Source organism: Saccopteryx bilineata, chromosome 2 (assembly GCF_036850765.1).
Source record: "Saccopteryx bilineata isolate mSacBil1 chromosome 2, mSacBil1_pri_phased_curated, whole genome shotgun sequence".
NCBI classification, from domain to species: Eukaryota; Metazoa; Chordata; class Mammalia; order Chiroptera; family Emballonuridae; genus Saccopteryx; species Saccopteryx bilineata.
The window spans coordinates 187,051,849-187,064,022 of record NC_089491.1 but is presented as its reverse complement, the minus strand read 5'-3'; the positions used below and the strand labels follow the sequence as shown (position 1 = coordinate 187,064,022).

The 12,174-nt window shown below is 42.0% G+C and overlaps 1 long non-coding RNA gene across 1 annotated transcript in view; it reads right to left on the bottom strand.

Moving 5' to 3' along the window:
* Positions 1–205: 205 nt before the first annotated feature.
* The window catches only part of LOC136323085 (uncharacterized), a 72,307-nt gene continuing 60,338 nt past the window's right edge, over positions 206–12,174 (bottom strand). Inside the window, exons 2-4 of the long non-coding RNA XR_010728910.1 lie at positions 9,956–10,122; positions 8,525–8,646; positions 206–352 (exon numbers count right to left, since the gene is read on the bottom strand). This is a non-coding gene — a long non-coding RNA (uncharacterized lncRNA). The remainder of the gene's footprint in view (positions 353–8,524; positions 8,647–9,955; positions 10,123–12,174) is intronic.

Here is a 12,174-nt window from a genome sequence, read left to right as displayed (position 1 = left end):
TCTAGAACAAGCAGAATTAGGCAAGTCAGTTCTCAGATTCTAAGCTGCTCTTCAATAATGAGCTGTGTGGCTCTGTACTTGTTGCTTGGCCACTGAGGCCTGGCAAAGTCGAGATGACATCCAGGTCCCATTTTAGCATTAAGAGTTAAAATTTCTGTAATTTTAATTTTTTTTTAATTTATTCATTTTAGAGAGGAGAGGGAGAGACAGAGAGAGAGAAGGGAGGGAGGAGCTGGAAGCATCAACTCCCATATGTGCCTTGACCAGGCAAGCTCAGGGTTTTGAACCGGCGACCTCAGCACTTCCAGGTCAATGCTTTATCCCACTGCGCCACCACAGGTCAGGCAAATTTCTGTCATTTTAAAAATAAAAAATACATTTCAAATTTCCATTCTATTGTAGGATATAAGACTGAATATGCACATCTCACTTGCTCCCTCCCCAAACACAGTAAAAACTAAAGAAAAGAGATTTTTTTGAAAGACATTCTCCACAAGGGCAGGCAGAAGAGGAGTGGAGACAACAGCCATAAAATGACAGGCTAGGGGGTAATGAAGCCAGCCTGGAGTGGGCAGTAGATAAAGCTAAGAATGAACTCATTTTACACTACAGAATCTTCAAAACTCTCAGTAGCCAACAGCACCAGATGCCTCTGGAAATGAAGGTATAAAGAGTGTGGCTAAAATAAAGATTGGGTGAGACTCCAGAGACACAGATCTCTAGATTCCTTCCCACCGCTTCCTTCTCACCCCACCTGAGTCTAGAGATTTCACTCTCTTAAGAGTGAAAAACAGAAGTGTCTTCACTGGGGAATTGATTTGTGTCTGCACATCAAAATCAAGAAGATTAGTCTGGGAGGGAAATTGGTGACAGAGTAGGTGGATGTTACAACTCCCACCTCCCAGAACCAAAGTGGATTACAACTTAACTTAGGAACAATCATCTTAAAAAAACAACTTTGGACTAAACTAAGAGGAACCTGTAATCAAGCCTCCTGAAGGAACCACACTGAGCTGGTAGGAAAGGCGGAGATGCAGAAAGGGCTGCCCCACTCCTGGGAGTGAGAGGCAGCCCAGAGGATCTCTCATGGAAGGTAGGTTGCCCGGAGAGTTGTGGGTCCTCAGTCCCAGGACCATAAACCCAGCCTTTAGCCCCAGAGACTAGAGGAGGCATATGGACAGTATTTAGCTGAGAGAAGAGTCACGTTATTGTTTGCAAGAGGGAGACAGAACTCTCAGACCCAGGCTCCGTCTTAAAGGGACCACGCAGAAAACCTCATTCACAGCCACTTACCAGGGACTCTGGGAGCAGGGAGTGCTGAGAGGACTGGAGTGACGAGACGAGAGTGTAGTCTAGAGGGTACAGGGAGAGACTGTGCCCTCAAGAGCAACCCTGACCCCTAGACTAGGTCACTCCCCAAACCTAAAGTGACTGTTTTTCCTGGGAGAACCAAGCCAGCAAAGAGAAGCATTTACCCCACCAACCAGAGGCTCTCCTGCTCCATTCAGAGCAGAGAGACACTTAGAAGCAGGGGGCACTTCAGGAACACAGGTCTGGGCTACATGCCCCCCCCCCCAATCTACTGAGTACCTTTCGAAGGGCCAGAGGGCCTGGCTGTGGTGGCAGCCATGGGGCTTGGCCCACATGGTGGACAGGGAAGAGCCCAGAGAGGCAGCCCATACAGCAATGTTGGGGGGCAGAGCCCGAAGAGGCCTCCCACATGCCCACAGGTGGCGTAACCCTGTGGGGCGAGGCATCCCCTGTACCGGTACATGGCAGACCCAGGGGGGCGAGGCGTCCCAGGTGCCTGCAGGGGACGGAGCCCGACGAGGGGTCCTGCATGCCGGGGGTTGGAGCCAGGAGGCCCACTAGTGATGTGAGGAGCAGAGCCCAGAGAGGCAAGATGTGGAGCAGCCCGTGGAGCAGCCCGAGCTGCAGCCCGCAAGCCTGTGCATGTGCCAGAGTGCCCGAGGGGGTGGAGGCAGCAGGGAGTTGGTGGGAAAACCACACCTCAGGAATAGAGAGGCCATACAAACTGGACAAGAGTAGATAAAAGCCAGACTAGGAGGATAGATGATATTTACAGTGGCATCAGGGCCTAGCAGAAGCAACCACAAATTCTGGATTGCTTGTAGCTCCAAGAAGGCTGCTAAGGGCCAGTCAAAAGCACTGATCCCTACTGGTCTGTGCCAGGTTCTAGCCAGGGAGGTCCAGAGCTGGTATATCCAGCAGCCAGATGTAAAGAGCATTAGCTCAGGACCTAAGAACCCTAGTTAAAGTGATATCTTAAGGAAAGGCTCCTCACACCTGACCCAGCTAAGGCATAGAAAACACTGTCACAAGCAGCAAAAAGAGCAGTAGCAGCAGACAAGTAGCCCACAGTGGATTACAAACAGCTGAAGACAACCCAAGAAGATCTAGAAACAACACAACTGAAAATTGGAGGCAGACAACACCAACCATATACTCAGCCAGCTATACAAACAACACATCCAAAGGAGCAGTCTATACACAGACAAAATGGGAAGACAGAAATATGTAATTCAAATGAACAAGAGAAATCCCCAGAAAAAGAACTGAATGAGATGGAAATAAGCAAGATACCAAATGCAGAGTTTAGAATAATGATTGTTAGGATGCTCAAGGATCTTAGAGCAACAATATATGGACAAAATGAGCACCTAAACAAAGAGATAGCAGGCAGCAAAAAGGACATTGAAATCATAAAAAAGAATCAGACAGTAATAACAAACACAATATCAGAAATGAAGACTACACTAGAAGGAATTAAAAGCAGGCTGGATGAAGCAGAGGATTGAATCAGTGATTTAGAGGGCAAGATAAATGAAAGCATGAAAGGAGAACAGCAAAAGGAAAAGAGAATCAAAAGTCTGAGGAGGAAACTCTGAGAGACTTCTGTAACAACATGAAGAGAAACAACATCCACATAATAGGGGTTCCTGAAGAAGAAGAGAAAGAACAAGGGAGAGAGAGCCTGACTAAAGAAATCATAGCTGAAAACTTCTCTAAATTGATGAAAAAAAGTCACACAAGTTCAAGAAGCACAGAGAATCCCATTAAAGAGGAACATAAAGAGACCTACACCAAGACACATCATAATTAAAATACCAAAGCTAAGAGATAAAGAATACTAAAAGCTGCAAGAGAAAAGCAGTCAATCACCTACAAAAGAGCCCCCATAAGGATGAGATTCGACTTTTCAACAGAAACACTTGAGTCCAGAAGGGAATGGCAAGAAATATTCAAAGTAATGCAGAACAAGAACCTACAACCAAGACTACTTTATCCAGCAAGGCTATTGTTTAAAATTGAAGGAAAAATAAAAAGCTTCCCAGACAAAAAAAAAAAAACTCAAAGAACTCATTACAACCAAACCAATGCTGCAAGAAATGTTAAGGGGCCTGTTGTAAACAGAACAAAGTGGGGAAAAAATCTAGTAAAAGAGGAATATAGATTTAAAGAATAAAATGGCAATAAACAACTACATATCAATAATAACCTTAAATGTAAATGAATTAAATGTTCCAATCAAAAGACATAGGCTAGCTGCAAGAATTAGAAAACAGGACCCGCACATATGCTGTCTATAACAGACCCACTTCAAAACAAAAGATACACATAGACTGAAAGTAAAAAAAAAAATGGAAAAAAAATATTTCATGCAAATGGAAATGAAAAAAAAAAGCTGGGGTAGTAATACTTATATCTGACAAAATAGACTTTGAAACAAAGACTATTTTAAGGGATGAAGAAGGTTACTACATAATTATAAAGGGACCAATCCAACAGGAAGAGATAACCATTATAAATATCTATGCACCTAATATAGGAGCACCTAAATATATAAAGCAGACTTTGATGGATTTAAAGGGCGAGATTAACAGCAATACTATAATAGTAGGGGATTTCAATACCCCACTAACATCACTGGATAGATTCTCAAGAAAGAAAATTAACAAAGAAACAGCAGAGTTAAGGGACACACTAGGTCAACTGGATTTAATAGATATCTTCAGAACTTTCTACCCTAAAGACACAGAATATACATTCTTTTCAAGTGTTCATGGTACATTCTCTAGGATAGACCACATGTTAGGTCATAAAACGAATCTCAACAATTTTAAGAAGACTGAAATCATATCAAGCATATTTTCTGATTACAATGGCATGAAACTAAAAATCAACTACAATAGAAAAACTGAAAAACACTCAAACACTTGGAAACTAAACAGCATGTTATTAAATAACAAATGGATCAACAATGAGATCAAGGAAGAAATAAAAAATTTCCTTGAAACAAATGAAAATGAGCATAAAACAACTTAAAATTTATGGGACACATCAAAAGCAGTTCTGAGAGAGAAGTTCATAGCATTACAGGCATACCTTAAGAAGCTAGAAAAAGCTCAAATAAACAACTTAACCCTGCAACTAAAAGAACTAAAAAAAGAACAGCAAATGAAGCCCAGAGAAAGTAGAAGAAAAGAAATAATAAAGATCAGAGCAGAAATAAATAACATAGAGACTAAAAAACAATACAGAGGATCAATGAAACCAAGAGCAGGTTCTTTGAAAAGGTAAACAAGATCAATGATCCTTTAACTGGACTCACCAAGAAAAAAAGAGAGAGGACTCAAATAAATAAAATTAGAAATAAGAGTGAAGAAGTAACAACTGACACAGCAGAAATACAAAGGATTGTAAGAAAATACTATGAAGAACTGTATGCCAAAAAATTAGACAACCTTGGTGAAATGGACAAATTCCTTGAAACATATAATCTTTCAAAAATCAATCTGGAAGAATCGGAATATCTAAACCAATGATGGGCAATCTTTTGAGCTTGATGTATCAAAATTCGCCAAAAAAAACAAGCATACCTGGGGTGGTGTGTCATTGGAGTAAAGACAGCCTCTTCAACAAATGGTGTTGGTAAAATTGGACAACTACCTGCAAAAAGTAAAAATAAACTAGAGCACCAACTTACACCATTCACAAAATAAACTCAAAATGGATAAAAGACTTAAATATAAGTCGTGAAACCATAAGTATCTTAGAAGAAAACATAGGCAGTAAGCTCTCCAACATCTCCCGCAGCAATATATTTGCTGATTTATCTCCACAGGCAAGGGAAATAAAAGACAGGATAAACAAATGGGACTATATCAAACTAAAAAGCTTTTGCACAGCTAAAGACAATATGAACAGAATAAAAAGACAACCCACACAATGGGAGAACATATTCAACAATATGTCTGATAAGGGGTTAATAACTAAAATTTATAAAGAACTTCTAAAACTCAACATTAGGAAGATAAACAATCCAATCAAAAAATGGGCAAAAGAAATGAATAGACACTTCTCCAAAGAGGACATACAGATGGCCTATACGCAGATGAAAAAAATGTTCAACGTCACTAATCATTAGAGAAATGCAAATTAAAACCACAATGAGATATCACCTCACACCAGTCAGAATGGCGCTCATCAACAAAACAACACAGAATAAGTGCTGGCGAGGATGTGGAGAAAAGGGAACCCTCCTGCACTGCTGGTGGGAATGCAGACTGGTGCAGCCACTGTGGAAAACAGTATGGAGATTCCTCAAAAATTTAAAAATGAATCTTCCTTTTGACCCAGCCATCCCACTTTCAGGAATATATCCCAAGAACACCACATCAATGATTCAAAAGAAGAAATGCACCCCCATGTTTATTGCAGCATTGTTTATAATAGCCAAGATCTGGAAACAGCCCAAGTGTCCGTCAGTGGACGAGTGGAATAAAAAACAGTGGTACATATACACAATAGAATACTATGGGGCCATGAAAAAGAAGGAAATCTTACCTTTTGCGACACTATGGATGGAGCTGGAAACTATTATGTTAAGTGAAATAAGCCAGGCAGAGAAAGAAAAATATCATATGACCTCACTCATTTGAGGAATCCAATGAACAATGTGAACTGAGGAATGGAATAGAGACAGAGGAGAGATCAAAGGGACCAGAGGGAAAAATGACAGAGGGAAAGGGGATGAGAGGATGAGATTAGAGAAGGGAAAGAGATTGGTGAAATTATATACACATTACACAGCATTATAGAGAGCAGAAAAGAAAATCCTGGAGGGAATGAGGGAGGGCGTTGTAAGAAGGCAGACGAGGGGGATGTTGGGGGGGACATGGGGGGGATGCATTCAGGGGGACACTAGAATTTATGTAAACACAATAAATAAAACAAAGAAGTAAATATAAATATGTATATATAAATATATATGAGTTATTATACATACATATATTTTCTAGCTCTGTCTGCTGAGATGGCCTCAAAGAAATGGCACCCAATCACTGAGCATACCCACCGTCCAAATGTTGGGCTATAAATACTATGATTCATCACAGGGAACTGGGGTTATTGCAGAGAAGCTGGGGAAGGGAAAACATAAGATGAGCCTGGAGGATCTGGTGGTGTGAGGAGATAAGAAAGTGCTCAAATAGGGTGGAGGCACAGGATGGAAAGGGCACAGGAACCCAGCCTGAACAAGCTGCCAGTGGCAGAAGCTAGGATAATGTGGCCTATAGCAGTGGTCCCCAACCCCCAGGCCATGGACAGGTACCGGTCCATGGGCCATTTGGTACCAGTCCGGAGAGAAAGAATAAATAACTTACATTATTTCCATTTTATTTATATTTAAGTCTGAACGATGTTTCATTCATTTATTTATTTATTTATTTATTTATTTATTTATTTATTTATTTTTGTATTTTTCTGAAGTTGGAAACGAGGAGGCAGTCAGACAGACTCCCGCATGCGCCCGACCGGGATCCACCAGGCATGCACACCAAGGGGCAATGCTCTGCCCATCTGGGGCGTCACTCTGTTGCAACTAGAACCATTCTAGTGCCTGAGGCAGAGGCTATAAAGCCATCCTCAGCGTCCAGGCCAACTTTGCTCCAATGGAGCCTTGGCTGTGGGAGGGGAAGAGAGAGACAGAGAGGAAGGAGAGGGGGAGGGGTGGAGAAGCAGATGGGCACTTCTCCTGTGTGCCCTGGCTGGGAATCGAACCCGGGACCTCTGCATGCCAGGCCGACGCTCTACCACTGAGCCAACCGGCCAGGGCCCAATGTTTTATTTTTTTAAATGATCAGATTCCCTCTGTTACATCCGTCTAAAACTCACTCTTGATGCTTGTCTTGGTCACGTGATACATTTATCTGTCCCACCTTAAAGGCCGGTCAGTGAAAATATTTTCTGACATTAAACCGGTCCGTGGCCCAAAAAAGGTTGGGGACCACTGGCCTACAGCATAAATGGCAGTATAATTAGATCAGAGCCCATGAGATAAAATACATATCAATGAGGCCATACTGATATAAGGAAAGAAAGAGAAAAGAATGAAGGGAGGGAGGGAGGGAGGGAGGGAGGGAGGAAAGGAGGGAGGGAGGAAGGGAGGGAGGGGAGGGAGGGAAGGAGGAAGGGAGGGGAGGGAGGAAAGAAAGAGAGAAAGAAAGAAAGAAAGAAAGAAAGAAAGAAAGAAAGAAAGAAAGAAAGAAAGAAGAGAGAATGGATAGTTCCTTCTACTAAAAAATTCCAACAAAAATAGAAAAAAGAAGATAGTACAGAATGACAGCTCAGCCTAGGATGTCAGATGGCTTATTTTAACATTGTATGTACTTTGTAAAAGCTTTGTATTTTGCAATTAGTTTAGATTTACAGAGAAGTAAAAATTGTACAGGGAGCTGGGGGTGGGGGAGACTTCCAGATCTTTCTGTGATAGAAATGGGTATTGCAAGCAAGATTCACCAACGGATGCTACAATTAGTGGGAAAAAGTTTGAGGAGAAATGGGATATTTGCATAATTTAAGTCTCTACCCCAAGGTATTTATTAACTAAGAAAAGGAAAACAGCCACTTTACAGCAGGGAAACCAGCTCCTCAGCCCAGTAATCAATGTTAACATCATTGGTAATAAGAATTATCAATGTCGTGACTTTGGACATGACACGTGAAGAAAGAAGGGCATGTCCCTTCTATGGTAGCCTTACTAAAAAAAAAAAAATCATGAGAAATCAACAGGCAAACACAAATGTAAGGACAGTTTACAAAATTACTGACTGGTATTTTTCAATAGTGACAGAATCATGATGTACAAGGGAAGACTGAGGGACTGTCGCAGATGGGAAGAGACAGGAGAAATGAAAACCAAATGCAACATGAAATCCTGGGTTAGATTGTGGGGCAGAAAAAAAGGCATTGGAGGGAAACCAGTGAACTGCATATAAACCTATAGTTTATATAATAGTATTGTAACAAAGTTACTCCTTGGCTTCGCTCAGGGGACTCTGATGGGGAAGCTGGACGAGGAAGAGCTGGAAGTCCCCCCCACCCCCAGCTCCCTGTACAATTTTTACAAAGTACATACAATGTTAAAATAAGCCATCTGACATCCTAGGCTGAGCTGTCGCCACTAACATCTAAGGTTTACTCAGTAACTATGTGGACTTACAAATGGGAACAGTGACGCTGAGTTGGTGCCTGGGCCAGCAGCCTGGCCGCTTCTTTCCCTGGGTCTCTTCTGTAGCCGCCAACAGAGTTGGCTCCAATTCCAAGGCCTTGCACTTCACGGGACTAGAAAAAGGAAGAGGAACGGGAAGCCAATAGCCACAGGGATGGAAGCTGTTTTCTGTGCTCTGCTAAGTGGCTTCCTCCTCCAGCCCTGTGGAGCTCAATCCTGAGAGAAAGCCACCCATGCTTTTATTGTGTCCAAAAGATTACAAGATGATACAGTCTAGGCTGGAATTAAACCAGAAGTTTTTGCCTTCAGAATTTTAAAACCAATCCCCATGTTTACAAATCTGAGTTGACACGTCACATTTGCAAGGAAATAACTTAGTAGCTGTCAGGCCTTAAGCAAGACTGTTCATGTTCAGAAGCTCCTCCTATGGAAGCAGGTTAGATCCTGCAAGCACACTGTTTGTCATCCAGTTGCCTAGGAGGGATTAGGCTTGCAGCCCAAAGATGGGCTCTGACCAAACAGCAGTGTTATAAATGCAAGCTGTGCTTCTCCTCTTAACTGGCGTCTGTTCTCTCAGGTATATCAGCCCCTACATTGAAAACGCACTGAGAGAGATAGTACCTGCAGATATCATGAGACTCTCCTTAGCAGCTTCATATCCACCCACTCCCCTGTACTTTGAAGTCAGGCAAATTCAAAGGAGCCTTGTACAGAGTAAATACCTATGGCTTGGACAAACATGTCATCACTCTAGCCTCTGAGTCTTCACAGAAGCTCTTGGCATGCTCCTCAAGGTACAGTCTTTGTTGATGTGGCACCTCAAGCCATGACACGTCAAATCCTCTCATTTCTGTCCATTCCTTGACCTAGCTGATTATTGTTGACTATAGAGCAGGGGTCCCCAAACTACGGCCCGCGGGCCACATGCAGCCTCCTGAGGCCATTTATCCGGCCCCCGCTGCACTTCTGGAAGGGTACCTCTTTCACTGGTGGTCAGTGAGAGGAGCATAGTTCCCATTGAAATACTGGTCAGTTTGTTGATTTAAATTTACTTGTTCTTTATTTTAAATATTGTATTTGTTCCCGTTTTGTTTTGTTTTTACTTTAAAATAAGATATGTGCAGTGTGCATAGGAATTTGTTCATAGTTTTTTTTATAGTCCGGCCCTCCAACGGTCTGAGGGAAGTGAACTGGCCCCCTGTGTAAAAAGTTTGGGGACCCCTGCTATAGAGCAAAGTAGCTTTTATACATAACACATGGCCTTTTGTTCTCTGGAACTTTGCCTAATGTGGGACAACGTTCCATTCATTACTTTTTCACTGTTTTCCATTTTTTTAAAAATTATACCTTGTCTATAATATTAGCAAACCCTTTCATGGACCTGATGAGGTTAAAAATGTTTATAACACATCCCAGACTCACATGAGCAGAGCGAGCACACTGTAAATACATGTGGCCAGGAACCCTGCTGGGTCAGTGGTGGCAAGCAACAGTTTCGCACATATCCACGAGTGTTCTCAAAGACAGGGTTGTACTTCTCAGAAACAGCAAGAAGGAGATTCTAAAGTTGGTGCTTGGTACACTGTTTCCTGAATCAACCAAGCAGGAGATTGACACAATTATCTGGAAGAGTGGGGCAGAGATCTACTTACCTATATAATTTTTTAAAAAGAATAAAAGGTTGTCGGGCGCATGCGGGACTCTGTCTGACTGTCTCTCCCCGTTTCTGGCTTCAGAAAAATACAGAAAAAAAAAAAGAATAAAAGATTGGCACAGAGATTTAAAAATTGGGTCATGTTGGTGAAACTCTTACTGAGTCAGGCACATGCACTTTCTCCCTGAATTCTTAGAACAGCTCTAAGATATAGATACAAGGTGGGCAAGAGTGGATTAAATTACAGTCTTCATTACCTAAAAGATAAATTGTAAGAATATGAAATAATAGCAACAAGAAGAAGACAAATAATATAATAATAAATAAATAATAATACAAGAATAAACTGGTTTGCAAACTCACAACTATAAAACCACTTTTACCCACCCCTGTATCATCCTCATATTAGATTACATTATCATTTCTGTATTACAATAAGGAAACCAAGACACAGCTAGGTAAAGTAACTTGTTTAAAGTCACACAGCTAATCAGGGGCAAAACTGGAATTCAAACCTGGGTCTCTGACAACAGAACTCTTAACCTCCAAACTAAACTTTTAAGGCAAGCATTCTGACCTCAGATTAAGTCTGACTATGGAGAAATGAGTGTGCGTCTATACTCAAAGCTTTGTGTGGCCTTTTTCCTCACACTCTCTTCCAAGGGCTGGCATCATGAATCTGTGTCTGCCTTAGATCATCCCACTGTGGTGTCCTCTCCTTATGACAGCAAAGAGTCCCTCTGTCTCCTGACTCCACATGTTAAGAATCACTACAAAAGCCTGGTCAGATAACTAAGTTGTTTAGACAGTCATCATAATACACCAAGCTTGAGGGTTCGATTCCAGGTCAGGGCACATACAAGAATCAACAAGTGAATGAATAAATAAGTAAAACAACAAATCACTGTTTCTCTCTCTTTCCATTCCTCTTTCTCTAAAATCAATCAATAAAAATTTTTTAAAAAGCATCACAACTGAAAGCTGATTGATGATGGCAGTCAGCTGATGGGGCTTATACAGTGGCTTCAACCAGGGGAGATTTTGCCCTATAGGGGACATTTGGCAGAGTCTGAAGATATGAAGATATTTTTGATTGTCACAATTTGGGAGTGGTGAGCAGCCAGGGATACTATAAACATCTTACAATGCACAAGGCAGGTCCCCACTTGCTGATCCCAGTCCAGCCCAAAATGTCAATGGCATTGAAGTTGAGAAACCCTGAGCTAAAGAAGTCAGTAATGTTTTCAAGCCCTTGTCTGCAGCCTGACCTGGGAGGAAGAACCCCAGCCATCAGGACACAGTATCAGAAGGGTCATCCCATTGGGAGAGGAGATGCTGCCGCTTGCATTGGTACACCTTCCATCCATCCAGCTAATTAGTGTCTTTATAGATTCCTGAACTGACAGCCTCCTTTCCCCCTTAAGCAACATGTTGGCAAGCCTGCCCAATTCAAAATATCATCCTGACAAGCTAAGCAAGTGATTCAACAAGGTAGTTCTTTCTGCTGTGCAGCATAAAGGAAGGTGGCATATTCTAGGGACATCAAAGGGGTAGCAAGGTGAAAGTGAAGAGTCATGTTGATAAGGTTAAAGTGGCATTGGCAGGTAAGTCCCAGAGAGAACATTCCATCAGAGGGAGAGAGGGGAACTTCAGGAAACCCTGGGACCCCATTCCCTAACTATATGAGCAGACAATGAGATCATACTACTAGCTCAGAGGTAAAGAGGAGGGTCAGCACCAGAAATACAGTGGGCTCCACTCCAGAAACTAAATGAGATAGGTGTTGCATTTACTTCAGGAAAAGAATAAGACCAGAGTTGTGACTACTTTGAAAGAACCAGCCTTGGAAGTCACAGAGACACGGTTTTGAGTACCAGCTTTAAAGGATCCCACCTTGTGACTGTAGGCAGGAAACCATCTCTCTGAGCCTCAGTTTGTCATCTGCAGAACATGACTATTATAACAGCCACTCTGAAGCCTGGAACAA